Genomic DNA, 17,223 nt, shown 5'->3' with positions numbered 1-17,223 from the left:
ACATTGTCCGGCCCCAGCTCTGCTGTTTCTTCAGCTCACAGACCAGGGCGGTGAGCATGACACTGAGGCCTGGGTAATCGCCGCATTCCCAGACAAGGAATTTGTCCAGTGGTGGACATACAGGCCCATCGAGTCATTCCTGGGATTGATACAAGGCTGTCGGGAGAAAGAAACCCTCTTTCCACGGGAGCTACTGAACTGAAACAGTCCTGGAATTGATAGTTGTTACTCCTTTGCTGCATAGAGGGAGCATGTTTGGAGGAGGAGAGAATGCAGCTTTCATAAAGAGGAAAAGCCAGGTGAGACATGGGAGAGAATATGTGCCCTAACAGCATTGTTTAAAGATCTTGCCCTGAGCTGTATCTGAAGTCACTGTTGGGCAGCTCCTTGCTTGCTTGCTTGCTGCCTTCCCGTATCTTTCTTCTCCTTCCTTTATTCTTTTCTTTCCTCCCCCCTTCTTTCTGGAATATGCTTTTTGGAATTGGCTTTCTCTTCCTTTGCAGTTGGAATAGTTCTCATTTTCATGCCTGTTCAATCCTTCAGGCAATCCTCAGGCCCAGGTATGGGAAATAAGGGTCTTTACAAATGGTTCATTGAACAAAAGAGGCACATTTAGATGCTTAGCTAAACTCTTTTTTTCTGTATCTCAGAGAGGCCATCACTGTCGTTTCGGGATATGTTTTTCTACAGTCACATAGGCAGGACTTACAGAGCCAGCCCTGGACGTCCTGAGTTGCCAGCTGAGACTGGAATAAGGGTCAGTGGTGAATGAGTTCATTACAGTCCTTTCCTCCCAGTTCCTATTTTAGTGGAGGACAGATATCAAACAAATAGATGCAATTTAAATAGTAAAGCAGACAAGTGCAAGGGAGCCCGGGGTCAGTTCTGGAAAGGAAGGGCCACTCTGAGGAGGTATTTTCGAATATCATAAGAGCAAAGTAAGTGCACGAACATGTGGTGGTCTGGGTGGATGCAGTCCAGGCCGAGGAAATAGTGAGGGCCCTGAGAGAGAATGAGCTTATGTATGCAACTGCCAGAACGCTTTTATGGAAAGAACGGGGTGAAGGATGATGAGAATCGCAGTCAGAGTTGTACAGGGACCTGGTCCTGTCCAGCCTCGGGTGTGATGGCAAGGATTTGGGATGTTCTGAAGAGACGAACTCCCTGGGGGTGAAATCAGGGAGGGGTGCTGGGAGGAGGTGGCAGGACCAGGAATGACAGCCTGAGCTCTTCCCCCGCCCCATGTAAACCTCTTTCCCCTTCACTGCAGCCTTGGGGGAAGGGGGGCAGTGGGGGCAGGGTCTGCAAGCCACAGTAGGATTTTGGTATTTGTCCAAGAGCAGTGAGGAGCTATGGAAGGATTTTAAGCAGCAACGGGCTCAGGTTGGATCCTCACTGCAGTATTGTACTCGGAACCAGAGGAAGGGAGCGTTACATAGTAGAAATCTCGGTTATCCCTCGCTCCCCCCTCCAAAACATGTTTAAGATTGTCAACAACAGAAATAAAACTTCCTCTAATCTGCACCTTCCCCCCAGCCCCTCAAAAAAAGAAACCAGTGAGTGTACTAAGGAACTTTGGGTTGGCTTTGAACAGGGAAGTGATGTGATTCAACGTCTGCTTTAAAACCGTCACTAATGTTCTGTGGCAGACTGACCAAGCTCCCTTTCACTTGTCTGCTTTACTATTTAAGTTGCATCTATTTGTTTGATATCTGTGTCCCCCACCAAAATAAGGACTGGGAGGAAAGGACAGGGAGACCAGTTAAGGGCTGATCCTGTGGTCCAGGGGCGAGGCCATGGTGACTTGGACCAGAGTGGTAGTGACAGAGAGTCATCAGAAAGGGGATAAAGCCGATGAGGTTTGCTGATGGAGTGGTCACAGGGTTTGAGCACATGACGTAAGTGTCATATTGCCTGAATGAAGAAGTCCTTGTGCCACTTTACTGATAGGGGCAAGTCTTAGGGGCAGATTTTGAGAGAGGGTGCAAAAAGGTCTACGTGAGCTCTGTTGTGTTAAGATACCGCCAGACATCCAGAAGGGGATGTGTGCCGGGTGGATTTGTCTGGAGCTCTGGCGAGAGGCCAGGGAAGGAGATAACTTGAGGGATTCAATGACATGCGGGTGGATTTAAGGGTGTTGTGCTTGGTGACAAGTCCCGGCGTGTGAGTGTGGGGAAGCTGGAGACCTGAGCTCTTGGAAGACCTAAAAGAAGAGGCTTCCAGACTTGAGAGGGGCTGTCACAAAGCAGGTCACCAGGGTGGTGTGGAGCCCTGGAGACCGTGTGCACCAGTGTGTTCAGGAGAAGGGGGGTGTGATAAGATATTGCTGAGTGGCCACGTATAATGGGGAGTGGGAAGTCTTTGCTGGATTTGCCTTCATCGTCATAAACATCAAGGCCGGGGTATGGGAGAGGTGGAGAACACTCTAGGTAGGGACTGACTCTGGACCAAGTGTAGAGTGGGCAGTCCCTCTTACGTGGCAGCCACTGAGGCCGACCAGGGTGTGCAGATGCTGCCCAAACCGTCTTGCCTCTGCTAGAATATCGTAAGCAACAGGCTGGATTGTCTGATGAAAAAACCAAAATGGCGCCACCACTGCTGTGGTGGAGAGAAAGGCAGATTGCTGGGAGTTTCAGTAAGATGAAGATTATTTTGTTATCTTTATGTGTGATGTTTGAATGTGACTTGCACAGGAAACCCGAATGAGAAGCTCAGGACAGAACTGCAGCTGCGAGGGGCGCCTGGGGGGCTCAGTCGCTTGAGCATCCAACTCTTGATTTCAGCCCAGGTCATGATCTCACCGTTTGTGAATCTGAGCCCCGCATCAGGCTCGGTGCTGACAGTGCATTGCCTGCTTGGGATTCTCTCTCTCGCTCTCTCTCTGCCTCTCCCCTGTTTACTCTGTCTCTCTCTCTGTCTCTCTCTCTCAAAATAAATAAACTTAAAAATTTGTTTAAATAAATAAAAAATAAAAATAAAAAACAAAACTGCAGCTGCTTCTGAGGGACTGCAGGTAATAGATGAATTTGGCAAAAACCAGTGAGTGTTTGTGGTTCTTAGCACAGTCTGTTGGTAATCCCATCCAACATCTATTTCCATGAGTAGCTCAGTTTTATTGTTTCTTTTGCAAATCACCTTTAAGTTGGGTGCCTGATGTGTGCTAAAATCAACCTGACATGTGCTAGTTTGGACAATTCCCAGCAAGAGGGGACATTTTATTAGGACATTCCACTGGAATAAATTGCACTCTTTTTTTTTAATGTCTATTTATTTTTATTTTTGTTTATTTTTTATATTTATTTTATATACATATAAATACATGTTTTTTATTTTATATTTATTGATATTTTATTTTTATTTATTAAACACTGATTTAAATGTTAAGGAGAGAAAGACAGAGTGTGAGCAGGGGAGAGGCAGAGAGAGAGGGAGACACAGAATCCGAAGCAGGCTCCAGGCTCTGAGCTGTCAGCACAGAAGCCCGATGCGGGGCTCAAACCCACAGGCTGTGAGATAGGGCGTGAGCCAAAGTCAGACAGACGCTCAACTGACTGAGCCACCCAGGCGCCCCGGTTGTCTGTACTCTTTTGAAGACAGTACAATTCCATTCACTTTTAGGGGATTAAAGATCTAAAAAATAAGAGGGAATGAGGGCCGTTCTAATATAAACAGTTATAATTATGGAGTTCGCACCCAGCTGGGTGGAGAGAAATGATCAGGACCCACCTCATGAACACTTCACAGTAAGTTTTATATTTTGGAATTCTTATATTTGAGGGTCGTGTCTGATTAATGAGCTAACTCATCTCTGGAAGGTAGCCTGTCACTCCGAGCTATCCAATGCTGTGAGCCTCTGTTTACAAATTACATTTGTCAAGGTTGGTACTGAGAGAATACGATATAACCAGTAAAACTTTCACCTTCTCATAGACCGGTTTTCTAGAACAGTTTTCACTGGGCTGATGTTTGAATATTTGGTTAACATGACCATGCTTCTTAACGTGTCCTTTCTAATCTTCAGAAGAAATTTAAATGTCTCTGGGAACACAGTTAAAGGAGTAATTAATTTTTCCTGGCAGGGGTCAGGAAAGACTTCGGAGCAAATGTAACATTTGAGGCAAGGCTGGAAAGATGGATAGTTTTCTGGTAGAAAAGGGAAGAAAGCGTTTCATGCGGAGGGGAAGCATGAGCAGAAGCAAGACCACGTGGATCAGGTGCTTGGATCCAGGCCAATTGCAGTGAAAAAAAGGAATACTTTGGAATTAAGGGCTTTAAAGACAGGAGCAGACCTTTGTGGTGTCCAGGCTTTCTAGTTAGCAAGTGCGTGAGCTGCTAGGCGGCCTGCTGTCTCTGGGGCAGGATTGATCGCCATTTCCTACTGTGGCACTTTCCTGCTGCTTTGACATTTGCATGAACCTGGCACAGGATGCGGACTGATGTTGCTCAGAACTGAAGATTGATTTTCAGTCCTGGGAAGGTTTGTAGGTGACCTTTAGAGCCAGCTGAACTGGGTGATTGCTCAGAGAACAGACTAGAACGAGTGATGTTAAGGAGGCACCAACGGTAGGTACCCAAGGTCTGACTTCCAAAGGGCAGGCTCTCCTTGATCACTGTTAACCCAGGTGGGGTCCCACTCGGACTGTGTCATGAAGGCTGTCAGAGGAGAGGCAGTGTAACCAGTGCCTCCACCATCAGTGCTGGGAAGTACGTGATGGATGCCACCATGGAAATAGTATGAGTAGGGGTATGCTAGCCCTGGGTATCTTCCCCTCAAAATCAGGATACCACTGTATTAGGGTTCTGCAGAGAGATAGAATCAATAGAGGGCGCGCGCGCGCGTGTGTGTGTGTGTGTGTGTGTGTGTGTGTGTGTGGTCGTATCCATACCCATATCCATGAGAGAGAAAGAGAGAGATTTTAAGGAATTGGTTCATGTGATTCTTAGGGCTGACAAATCCAAAAATCTGCAGGGTGGGAGGGCAGGCTGGAGACTCAGGGCAGAGCTCATATTGTAGTTCAAGTCTGAAGGTTGTCATCCACTGACAGTTTCTTCTTGTTTGAGGAGGTCAGTCTTTGTTCTTCTGGGCTTCAACTGATTGGACGAGGCCCACCTATATTATGGAGGGTAATCTGTGTTACTCAGTGTCCACTGATTTAAATGTTAATATTATCCGAAAAAACACCCTCACAGAAATATTCGGGATAATGTTTGACTAAATATCTGGGCATCGTTAACCATCACAACCTCTAAAGACTGCTGTAGAGTGAGGATTCTCTATTAGTCAGTGTCTGTTTATCATCGTTTTGCCAAAAAAACAGCAGGGAATTTTTATTATTTCTTCCATGTTGCTATATGCCCGGTACCAATAGCATTCCCTGGCACATAGTGAATGCTTAAGAAGTGTTTTTATAAATTGAATGAATAATAGAATAAACATTGACTTCAGTTATTTGGAAACACAGTACCTGGCACTCCAGTTATCTTCATCCTGGCCAGAATGTTTGTGCTAACATGATATGATTGCCCAGAGTTGCTCCGTATGTCTGGCTTGAGCCTCTGCATCTTCCCAGACGTAACGTAGGCATCTTTGGAAGTTGATTGTAACTTTTTCATGTTGCTGATTTCCATGGATACCCTGGGAACAGCCTCCGCTGCACTGTGATTTGGCGTGTTCCATTGGGCGGCTCTTAGCCGAGCGAGAACCCTCAATGAATGATCTGAGGAATCTCAGTTATTTTAGTTGTGTGTGTATATATATATATCATATATATATATCATATATATGTGTGTATATATATATATCATATATATATATCATATATATATCATATATATATGTGTATATATATATATATGTGGTATATATAATAGTATATACCATCTCTGTATCGGGAGAGGGCTGAAGAGAGAAAGGTCATCAGGGAGGGGGTGCAAATGCAAAGGGCAATGGAGAAAAACATCTGCTTCCGATTTTGTCCACAAGCGAGCGAAGACTGATCCATGCTTAGGTTGCTCGCAATGTTCAGATTTTCCTGTTGTTTCGCACCATTTTTTAAAAAGTTTATTTATTTATTTTAAGAGAGACAGAAACGGCGCAGGTGGTGGGAGGTGCAGAGAGAGAGAGAGGGAGAGAGAGAGTATCCCAAGCAGGCTCCACACTGCCAGTGCAGAGCCCAGTCTGGGTCGCGAATCCACAAAGCTGTGAGATCATGACCTGAGCCCAAACCAAGAGCTGGACACTCAACCGACACCTGGGTGGCTCAGTCGGTTAAGCGTCCGACTTCAGCTCAGGTCATGATCTCATGGTTGCAGGTTTGAGCCCCATGTTGGGCTCTGTGCTGACAGCTCAGACCCTGGAGCCTGCTTCAGATTCTGTGTCTCCCCACCTCTCTGCCCCTCCCATGCTCATGCTCTATCTCTCTCTGTCTCTTAATAATAAATAAATGTTAAAAAAAAGTATCTCTTTTGAAAAACACTTTATAGTGTCTGACACTCAGCCCTAGGGATGTGATATGATCAAAACATTTGGCAAGAAAAAAGACTTCTTTGTGTCTCTGCAGAGGGAACTAGCAAGAAACGGGGGGCGGCTGAGGGGCTAGCTAGGGTTTTGTCTTGAGGAATAAAAGAGAAAGGAAGGGAATGAAGGTGTTGGAGGAAGTATTGGCATTTTATTTCTTCTAGAATTTGGATGAAGACTGTGATGCATCTTTTACTTGCTGGTCTTCTGACCCTGGGTGATTGGGGTGACTCTCAGAGGTTATTTGAGGAGTTGAACAGTGTGGTGGGTTACAAACTGCAGTCTTGAGGCAACAAGAAGGGAAGGGTTTGAGAAAATACAATATAGGCGTCTGGGTGGCTCAGTCAGTTAAACAAATGACTTTGGCTCAGGTCATGATCTCACAGTTCATGAGTTTGAGCCCCGCATCAGGCTCCCTGCTGTCAGCACAGAGCCCACTTGGGATCTTCTGTCTCCACCTCTTTCTACCCCTACCCCACTCATGCATGCGTTCTCTCTCTCTCTCTCTCTCTCTCTCTTTCCCAAAAATGAATAAGACATTTAAAAAAATATGTACTACCAACGCAACTGCAAATCAGCCTCTTGGGTCGGGGGAGAACATGTCAGGATGAGGCGACTATCAAGACCATGGTAGTTGAGACAATTAAGAGAGCACATTCCTCATTAGGAAAGAATCAAAACTAGATCGCGGAGGAGGAGTCACAGAAGGTGAGGGAAATGATGAAGGTGAGCATCCAAAAGTGACACAAAAGTTAGAAGGATACCAAGGTCAGGGTGGATTCCCTCAGAACCATGATGTAGAACTGGCGGGCTCCTTTGCAAAAGGTCCAGCTTCCTCCTGACGCTTCCAGCTTCCTTCTGTACGTGTGACTGACACTGGGGAATACATCCTCCTGCCTCTCATTGTCCTGCACTCCCTGGGCCCACAGTGTAACCAGGTCTAGGCTGGTTTTGTAATGAGAACCAAGTCCCAGAAGCTACTATTGTGTCCCATGTTTGGATTCCCTGAGAAACCCTATTAATCAGGACCTCCCCGTTTGGGGTGAATTCCACTGGAAACCCCAAGGCTAATAGCTCCTCCAGATTGCACACCCCTGCTATTCTTAGTTCCTTCTCAAAATTAAAGTCCCTAGAAGGTATGTTACCTCTTCTGCATAGTCTGGCCTGCTGTGTACTTCTCCTCCTGACCCAGCCTCCACCACTGCCGTCCTCCAAAACCTATGCCCTGTGCCTTATGGAGAACTGGTTTCCTAGTGAACAAAAGTCCCTTCTTTTGCCCTTTTCTTCAGTGGAAGCTATTACCTTTGAGTGTCTTTCTTCCTTCCTTTCTTTCTTTCTCTCTTCCTTCCTTCCTTCCTTCCTTCCTTCCTTCCTTCCTTCCTTCCTTCCTTCCCTTTCTCTTTCTTCTTTCTTTCTTTCTTTCTTTCTTTCTTTCTTTCTTTCTTTCTTTCTTTCTTTCTTTCTTTCTTTCTTTCTTCTTAGAGAGAGAGAGAACACAAGTGGGGGAGAGGGGCAGAGGGAGAGAGTGAGAAAGTATCTCAAGCAGGCTCCATGCTCAGCGAGGAGCTTGACACAGAGCTTGATCACATGACCATGGGATCATGACCTGAGCCAAGATCAAGAGTCAGATGCTCAACTAACCGAGCCCTCTAGGTGCCCCCTGCCTTTGAGTTTTAACGGACATCTTCCTCCATCTCAAGGCTTCCACATTTGCAGCAGCCTTCCTACTGTAGGTTCTTTGAGAGCAGGAAGCACGTGTGATGTGTTTACCAAGAATCTTCCCAGCATCTAACACAGTGTCCAAAATAGCAGCTACTCAAGAAATACTTCTTAAATGAACAAATGAGTGCACGCATGTAGAATCTGCTCTTTTGCCACAGCGTGTGTACTAAGAGCCAGGAGTCCCTTTTCCTGAATTACTGTCAATGGCAGTCCTCACTTTTGTCCCCCATGTCATAAAGCCTTTGCCCTCTGGCTCCTGCTTTGCTGCTACACCAAGTCTGGAGTAACTTCAGCGCCCTGCCACCACTTGGAATTATGCCACAGCTGATATTTTTGTTCTCATTGGTGGAACTTTCTAGAAGTGGGTATTCATAGGCCATGAAAATGTTCTTTACACTCTTATCTCCAATTCCTCACCTCCAAGTGCATCCTAATTCAGTCCAGCTGAGCATTTGTACAACCAAGATTCCTGACTCCCTATCGTCCTTCTTCTTTTTATTAAATTCACCGCACTTTTCTGTCTTTAGTTCGGTTGACAACTTAGCAGCACTTGCCAATTTTGGCCATGATTGCCTTGAAACATTTGTCCTTGGCTTTCTCTAGACTTACTCTTACAGTTTCTTCCTTCCTTTCCTTCTCCATCTGTCTTTATTCTCTTCTCTCCGTGCCCATTTCTAAAACATTGGTGCTTTCTTAGTGTTTAGTCTTTTTTTTTTAAGCTTATTTATTTATTTTGAGAGAGAGAGAGAGAGAGCATGCAAACAGGAGAGGGGTAGAGAGAGAGAGGGAGAGAGAGAATCTGAAGCAGGCTCCACACTGTCAGCACAGAGCTGGACATGGGGCTCGATTCCATGAAATGTGAGATCATGACCAGAGCTGAACTCAAGAGTTGGATACTTAACTGATGGAGCCACCCAGGTCCCCTAGTGTTCAGTCTTCTGCTCTTTTTTTTCTTAACCCTAAATTTTCTACCTGTGCTGTCCTCTGCCACCCCCTGAATAATCATTTGCATTAGAGATGCCTTCCTAATTTAGATCCATCTCCTATCAGCTTATGAGGTCTAGATAGATATCTTGCTCCTATGTACTAATTGTACATAAAGGGCTAAAATTGACCTCAAATTCAACCTGTTATAAATGGAACACATCATTCCCAACCAACTCTCCAACTTTGCTTTGTCCCCAGTATTTTCTTTTTTCATAACCTTCCTTGTATGCCTTGATTCCTTTTCATTCTCTTGAACCTCACTCCCACAGCCGTCTTTGCATCATTATTACTTATTGCCTGGGTTAGCTTGGTTCTTTCTGAGGCTGCTTTCCAGGTATCTACTCCTAACTGCATCCCATTTAATATCCAAACTGTCAACTTTCTAAAATAAAAATCTGATCATGTCATTCTCCTGCTTAAAACCTTTCACTTCTTCTGCATTGCCCTTAGTGAAACTCGAAACTTTTTGGCATAGCCTGCAACAATCCTTCAAAATCTAACCTAAAGTATACTTATTGAATAAATGAATGACTAACTTAAGAGCTTGAATGAGAGGCCATGATGGACTAATGGTGGCGTAAATGCAGGAGAGTTCCAATAGCAGCATCCTGGGAGAATGAACTTGGTCTTGTTTTATATTATCATTAATACGTTCAAGTACTCCCTTAGCTTGGAAATATTTGAAGTTTAGTGCTTCATCAGGAAGCTCACACCTTGTCTTTCCTACCCATAACAAGCTGGCCATTAGAGTGCCTTCTACAATGCTGTGTGCGGTGTCCTATGCCCAGGAATGGATGTGTTGTCTGGGAGGGTTTTTTCATTCACAGATTTTAATAATTTAAACCAATAAGAGTTCTATGTGCTGAAGTATTTTGAAATGTAAGCGAAAACCGTGTCTTCTGGTTTTCAGTTCCCCATATTATGAGTCATGAGGTCCTTACAGGAGCTTAAAATGTCTTTTTGATAATAAGATACTGTTTTTCCACCTCTTCCCTAGTGTCCTTGAATTTACTTTCAGTATGAAAAAAATATTCAATTTCATCCCATTTTACTGTGATTGATGAAATTAATTTGTCAGTGTGGCTAATGGTCTTGCAAATCAAATAATTTCCTCGGTTTAGCAAATCTGGTTGAAGAAAAATGTGAAGAAGAAGTTTTAACCTCCTGGCTTCCTTTACTATATTCAGAGATGTCTCCAGGGGTTTCCTGTCAGATTATGTGTCTTGAAAGTATTTGTGACTAATTATGGGCAATGGAACCTCAGGTTCAGGTTTTGAAAAATGTTGAGATGAGGGAACATCAGCGGACATATTTTATTGTGTCTACTTTTTAAATAAATTTTCCAGAAGATTGTTTTCATAGGCAAAAAGTGGGTCTGCTGTGTTATTATGTGTTTTGTTTTTGACAGCCGATTCTGCATTTCACATCCCTCAGGTTAGAGGGAAGACAGAGGCAGTTTGTGGGTATTTGTGAGCTCTTGCTAGAGCCAGCTGGATGCTGGCTATCCTTGTTCAGTTATCCTGTGGTGTATGTTAAGCCCAAAATAGTTTTCATAAAGAAACAGATTGAATTTCACTGTGAACATTTTCATCAATTCCTGGAATCTCAGAATGTCATTAATTAGCAGTTGGAAGTGTTGTGTTATGTGTCAGTAGTGATTTAATGAATTGAAATAGTATTAACTTTGCCTTTTTTTTTTTTTTTTTTTGGTTCTTAAGACATTTACATTTTATTTACTCTTTAGCTGTGGGCTTAAACAAGCCTTTATTTATTTTTTTTTAGAGTGGAAATCATTGAACAAAATATTTGTTTGCTTCAAAGGTAGGTTTATTTTATAGCTTTGAATAGCATGGGAAAAAAATTGTACTTTGATCCAAATGTTAATTGAAGGCTGAAGAATTGTTTCTGAAAATCTGACTATTTTTAACCACCTGGATATAAGTTCTAATTAAAATAACCACATGTGACATTCACCTTTATTTTCATTAACTCAGAATTAAGAAGCGTGTTATAGGTATAATTTCCCACTATTTATGCAATATTGTACTTTCTCTGGTTCCCTGAGGTATTTTATGTTTGATTACATTTATTTTGAAATGATTTTTCTTCCTCTTATATCAAAAGCATTGGTTATGACATGTTACTAATGAATGCAAGCATAAAGGAGAGACATTTTTATTAAATCCTAAGCATTAGATTTTATTCGGTGCCTTTAGGTTCTTGGCTTCTTAAAAAAACTCATCATGAGATAAAGTGAGTAGGTATTTGCTGAGTGCCTTCAATGGGTCAGACTTGTGCTAAGCTATGTATGCTACTTATGTTATTGCATTCAATTACATAAGAGCCTTATAAACTATCATCATGTCCACTTTCCATGGAAGGTAGCTGAGGCACAGAGGTTGAGTACCTAACCTAGGTTTTCATATTGATGGACTTGGGATGGACCTTTGACATTAGTGATAGATACTCTGCAAGCCTATTCACCAGTTTAATGTTTCTTATATTTTATGGGAACTCCAGTGTTACATAGAAAGTATTTTTGCCTAGTTGAAGAAAGATTCCAGATTTGATAAACAATGGTGCCAATGAGTAAATGTCAAACAATAATGGAGGCAAATTTGGCTAAAGACCAGTGTCACTGGTTATAATACCTTACAGAAAGAAAAGATAAAATCCTCCCTACAAGGAATAGGAGATCATTGTACCCAAAGAAGCATGACCAATAAACTCACAATTAGTAGAAATCATTTTAGAGCTTTGGATTGAAATATGCTTTATCTGCTGTGCCTGCTTTATCTGTATATTTGCTTGTGAACATAATCAAAAATCAAATAACTATCCACCTATTTCTTGGTTGAAGTAGCTATAATAGTTTTAGAAAATTTAAGATGTAAGCTGGGAATTAAATTTGTACCTGTGGAGCATGTATGTGACTGAGTTGACCCAACTCTCTGTAATGGACTCTCAAAACATTTGAGTACAAGAATCCCATTGATTGAAACAAGAGTTATCCACACTTGCAGTTCCTGGAAGTATGTTGGAGAATGGAATGGTGGTCTATTCTATAATAAGCAAATTAATCTTTTTTAAAGGATCGAAACCACCGTAAGTCCAAACTCCAAACTAATCTCAAAAATCTTTTCATAGGCCAACCTAATATGAGTTTTACCACATCATGTTTTAGAACATGAAGGAAATCCTAGATCATAAAAATTTCCGACTTTCACTTTCAACTCTACCTTTGGAGCTTAATTATTCTGTTCCCTTCTCATCTTCCTGACAAATTTCTACTTAGCTGCAAGACCCAACTTAAAAGTGTCCTCATCTATGAATTCTCCCCCAACTGCTTGCTCACCATTCCCTCCTCCCTGCCCCTATCAGAGTTTACCTCTCCTGGATGTCTCCTACATTATCTAATGACCAGCCTTCCTAGTGTCTCCTCTGCTGAGCTGGGAGCACCTGGGGAGGAGTGGAATTCATTTCAGAATCCTCATGGTATGGTACGGTGCCTGGAACATAAGAGGCACTCAGTGTTTTTTGAACAAATGAATCACTGACACAAGATAATCAAAGTGTGTGTATACTGGAGATAATCATATCAAAAAAGTGAGAGAAAGGGGAGGGGAAGTTAGTTTCCCAGAAGAACTCCAAAGACAGAAGAATCCCATCCCCGATTAATCTCTGTTTTAAAGGAAATGTGGTGATTGCTCACGACAGAATGCTCCTGGCACCACGTGATCCATGTGAGGGGCTTTCTTTAGATGGAAACTTCAGTAGAATACAGAGTTTTAATGTTCTGCCCAGGGACCTTCCCAGCATTTTTCCAGATAGTCTAACAGACACTCTCCCTCCTTTCTTGTTAGGATCTTTGATGAATCTTGGGGGATATTCTGATCCTGGCGGCCTTTAATGGGGCACAGTTCAAGCCTAGGGATGGCAGAAGTCAAGGCTGCTGCTGCCGTATCCCCCCCACCTCTCTTTATACCTTTCTTCCTTAGTGTCCACATATCCCAAGGATCTAGCATCCCTCCCCCTTCTGATTTTCTCTCCACCTTCTCGTTGGGGCCCTTGAATTTTGACATTCAGCTTCTGAATGCTCCTTTCATGTTGCTTTCCCATGTTTCCTTAATCTCTGGGCATCCTCTGAGGGAAGGAGCTGTTAGGTCCATTGTACCATTTTCTACAATTTTTTTAATGATCATTGCTAATTGTTTCCATTTGTGAGCTGTAATCGGTGGTATTTAACTGCCGCGTTACGAGGAAGGGTAAAATCAAAGGAAAAAGATTTTAAAATCCCATTGGCAAATGACTTAGAACCACCAAATCATCCAAACAATAATTAAATACAAACTGAATTTCATCCTTATTATACAAATACTCCGGCAAATCACAGTCTGTGTAGCCGGCAGGGTTGATGCTTCCAATCTAGAGGTCTGCAGTGTTACTGCCCCCGTGCAGACTCTTGAAGTTCCAGCTGCCTCGGGCTGTGGCCCGCATTCTTTCCTGAGCTGCAGAGCAAACGGAACAAAAAGGTCTGGAAGAGAAAATAGCTTGCATCCTTGGAACTGGCTAAGATAAATTAAAATCCTGAAGAAATCCTAAGAACCCAAATCTGTGGATAGAGAAAGACATCTCTTGAAGTATATATGGCAGTTCCTAACCATGGATCTTTCGTCATGCTCCAGGGGATGAAGACTCATGATTTAGTCCCAGTACAGTTGACTAATTCAGTTTTATTACCCAACTGGCCATATAATTTTTACCTGAGTCTCTTAATCTCTGTCATCTTCAGTGACCATCAAAGGCCCTAACAGCGCTGAAGTTCAACACCTCTGTGATCCTATGGGTGAGAGAGTGCAGGATGTGCAATGCAGAGATGAATGTAGGTTATCTTTTCTCCCCCGTGGCCTCGAGTGAGGAGTGATACGTACAACTACATGAATGCAAAGCAAAAACAAATGAGGAATGAAAAGAGAGGAGAAACAGAAAATAATAAGCCCAGAGGGAGAAGATTTAATAGGTTTTGTGGGAGTACCAATGCCAGCAGGAAAAAAATAGAAAAGTCAATAGTCAACCCCAGAAATTTGGCCGTGCTGTGTGTCACCGAGAGCCTAATGGACGGATTGTGAACTAATGATTACAAAACGGATTTCGGTTTGCCTCCGGTCACCATCTACGCTTCCTGTTGTTTACAATTATGAAGCAGTATATTATTGCATTATTTCCTTTTAGTTTCTGTTGGTTCACATGTATTTGTATCATATTACCTGTGGTTATTATGTGAGTCTGAGGCCTGCTTCAAAGAAGTATAAGGTTAAAAAAAAAATGGAAACCTTTTGAATTAGTGTTTTCATTTTCTTTGGCTAAATACCCAGATATTGCAGCATTATTTATAGTAGCATGATGAATGGATAAATAAGATGTGATACATATACACAATGGAATATTACTCAGCCACAGAAAAGAATAAAATCGTGCCATTCACAACCACATGGATGGACCTGGAGGGTATTATCGTAAGTGAAACAAGTCAGACAGAAAGACAAATACCAGAGGTTTCACTTAGATGTGGAATCAAAACAAATGAATGAACAAACAACCAAAAAACCCCAAAAAAACAGACTCATAAATACAGATAACTAAGTGCTGATTGCCAGAGGGCAGGGTAATAGGTGAAATAGGTTAAGGGGATAAAGAGGTACAAACTTCCAGGTATAAAATAAATAAGTCATGGGGATGAAAATTACAACATAGGGAATATAGTCAGTAATACTTAATAACTTTATATGGTGACCGATGATAACTAAACTTACCATGGTTAGCATTTTGAATATATATAATTATTGAATCACTATGCTATACACCTGAAATTAATATAACATTATATGTCAACTATACTTCAATTAAACATTTTAGAAAAGAACAAAAGTAGAAATCTGTAGATAAATAAACAGTAAATGATGTGGGTTAATATTTTGAAAAATAATATTGGGAATGCTAAAGATGAGTTTGAAAGTTAAATATATGGTGTTTTTAGTGTTTGTTTTTTATTTTATTTAAAACCATTTTTCAATGTTTATTTATTTTTTGAGAGAGAGTTTGTACCTTGGACCACCTTCCTCCAATTCTCTCTCCTCCCACACTTCACCTCTAGTAACCACAAATCTGCAAATCTGACCTCTTTTTCTATGAGTTTGGTGTGTGTGTGTATGTGTTTAAAGATTCCACGTATAAGTGAGATCATGTAGTATTTGTCTTTCTCTGTCTGACTTATTTCATGTAGTGTAATGCCTTCAAAAGCCATCTATGCTGTCACTAATGGTAAGATTTCCTCATTTTTCGTAACTGAACAATAGTCCCTTATACATGTGTACCACAACTTCTTTATCCACTCATCTTTTGATGGACACTAAGTTGTTTTCATGTCTTGGCTGTTGTGAATAATGCTGCTGTAAACACAGAGGTGCAGCTATCTTTTCAAGTCAGTGCTTTTATATACTTTGGATATGTTCCCGGAAGTGGAACTGCTGAATCATAAGGCAATTCTAGGTTAATTTTTGAGGAGCCTCCACAATGTTTTTCATAATGGCTGCACCAATTTGTAATCCTGCCAACAGTTCACAAGGGTTCCCTCTCCTCCACATCCAGGCCAGCATTTGTTATCTCTTATCTTTTTCATGGTGGCCATTCTAACAGGCAGGAGGTGATATCTCATTGTGGTTTTAACTTGCATTTCCCTATGACTAGTGGTGTTGAACATATCTTCATATACCTGCAGCCATTCATATAGCTTCTTGGAAAAAATGTCAATTCAGATCCTTTGTTCATTTTCCGCTCAGAAAAAATAAACTCAAAATGGATTAGAGACTTAAATGTAGGACCCGAAACTATGAAACTCCTAGAAGAAAACGTAGGAAGAAAGCTCATTGACATGGGTCTTGGTCATGATTTTTTAGAAATCACTCCTAACACACAAGCAACAAAATAAAATATAAACAAGTGGGACTACATCAAACTAAAAAGCTTCTGCACAGCAAAAGAAACCATCAGCAAAGGGAAAACACAACCTACAGAACGGGAAAAAAGTACTTGCAAATCATATTTCTGATAAGGATTAATATCCGATATATATAAAGAACTCATACAATTCAATAGCACAAAAGTAGTACTATGTTGAGTAAAAGATCCCAACAGTGGGCATCTTCGCATTGTTTCTGATCCTAGAGAAAAGCTTTCTGACTTTCACCGATAGTATGATGTTTCCTGTAGGTTTTTCATATATGGGTTTCATTATGTTTGAAGTAAATAAATGCTTAATTTTGTGTGTTACAGTATCTGAAGGCCTGATTTCAGAAGAGGTATCTTTATTGAGTAGAAGGCAATAACTGAAACAACAGTAATACTAATAATGATTAGATAATGGTGTAGAGAGAGGATAATTATATCCGACAGACCATGGGCTGATTCATAACCCCTCTGTTTTCTGGATATCAGGTTGGAAACGAGGTGCTTAATGTGAACCACCAGTTTCCTGTCTGCGAATTTCTCTCAGAAAGTTGTATGCATGCTTTAAAAGTTCCAGGTTGCTTCTCTATCCACCTGCAATGTCTGTATGAAGGGTGCGTTTCTTTCCTGTGCTCCTTGACTAGACGGAGGAGGACATTATTTCCTTTGACTTGATACTATATCCCCATTTAGCTCCCTTCTCCCATTGCCTCATATATACCTTATTAGGGGACTAGCTTATTTTATTTTATTCTGAGCTTTTTCTCTCTTCTCAAGATTAGGGAAGTTTTAACTCACTACCCAGGCTGTCACGTATGATTTCAGGAGACGGCACAGACAGGTTAATAGACACACATGAATCCAAGTAAGAAGGTGAGGAGGTGCAGGTTTATTCTGCCATATACGGGCTCCTCCATTGGTCCTCCTTTCACTCGAGGCACAGGGGCTATAAGAACAAGGGAACTGGCCATGATGATGGCTACAGTCATGCA

At 41.9% G+C, this 17,223-nt stretch overlaps 1 long non-coding RNA gene across 1 annotated transcript in view; it reads left to right on the top strand.

Moving 5' to 3' along the window:
* LOC131483497 (uncharacterized) overlaps positions 1 to 11,049 on the top strand; it is a 50,078-nt gene extending 39,029 nt beyond the window's left edge. The window contains exon 3 of the long non-coding RNA XR_009247722.1: positions 11,009 to 11,049. This is a non-coding gene — a long non-coding RNA (uncharacterized LOC131483497). The remainder of the gene's footprint in view (positions 1 to 11,008) is intronic.
* The last annotated feature ends 6,174 nt before the right edge of the window (positions 11,050 to 17,223 follow it).

The sequence above is a fragment of the Neofelis nebulosa genome, chromosome 8 (genome assembly GCF_028018385.1).
Source record: "Neofelis nebulosa isolate mNeoNeb1 chromosome 8, mNeoNeb1.pri, whole genome shotgun sequence".
NCBI lineage: Eukaryota > Metazoa > Chordata > Mammalia > Carnivora > Felidae > Neofelis > Neofelis nebulosa.
The sequence above is the reverse complement of the archived record's forward strand: the minus strand, read 5'-3'. Positions and strand labels throughout refer to the sequence as shown.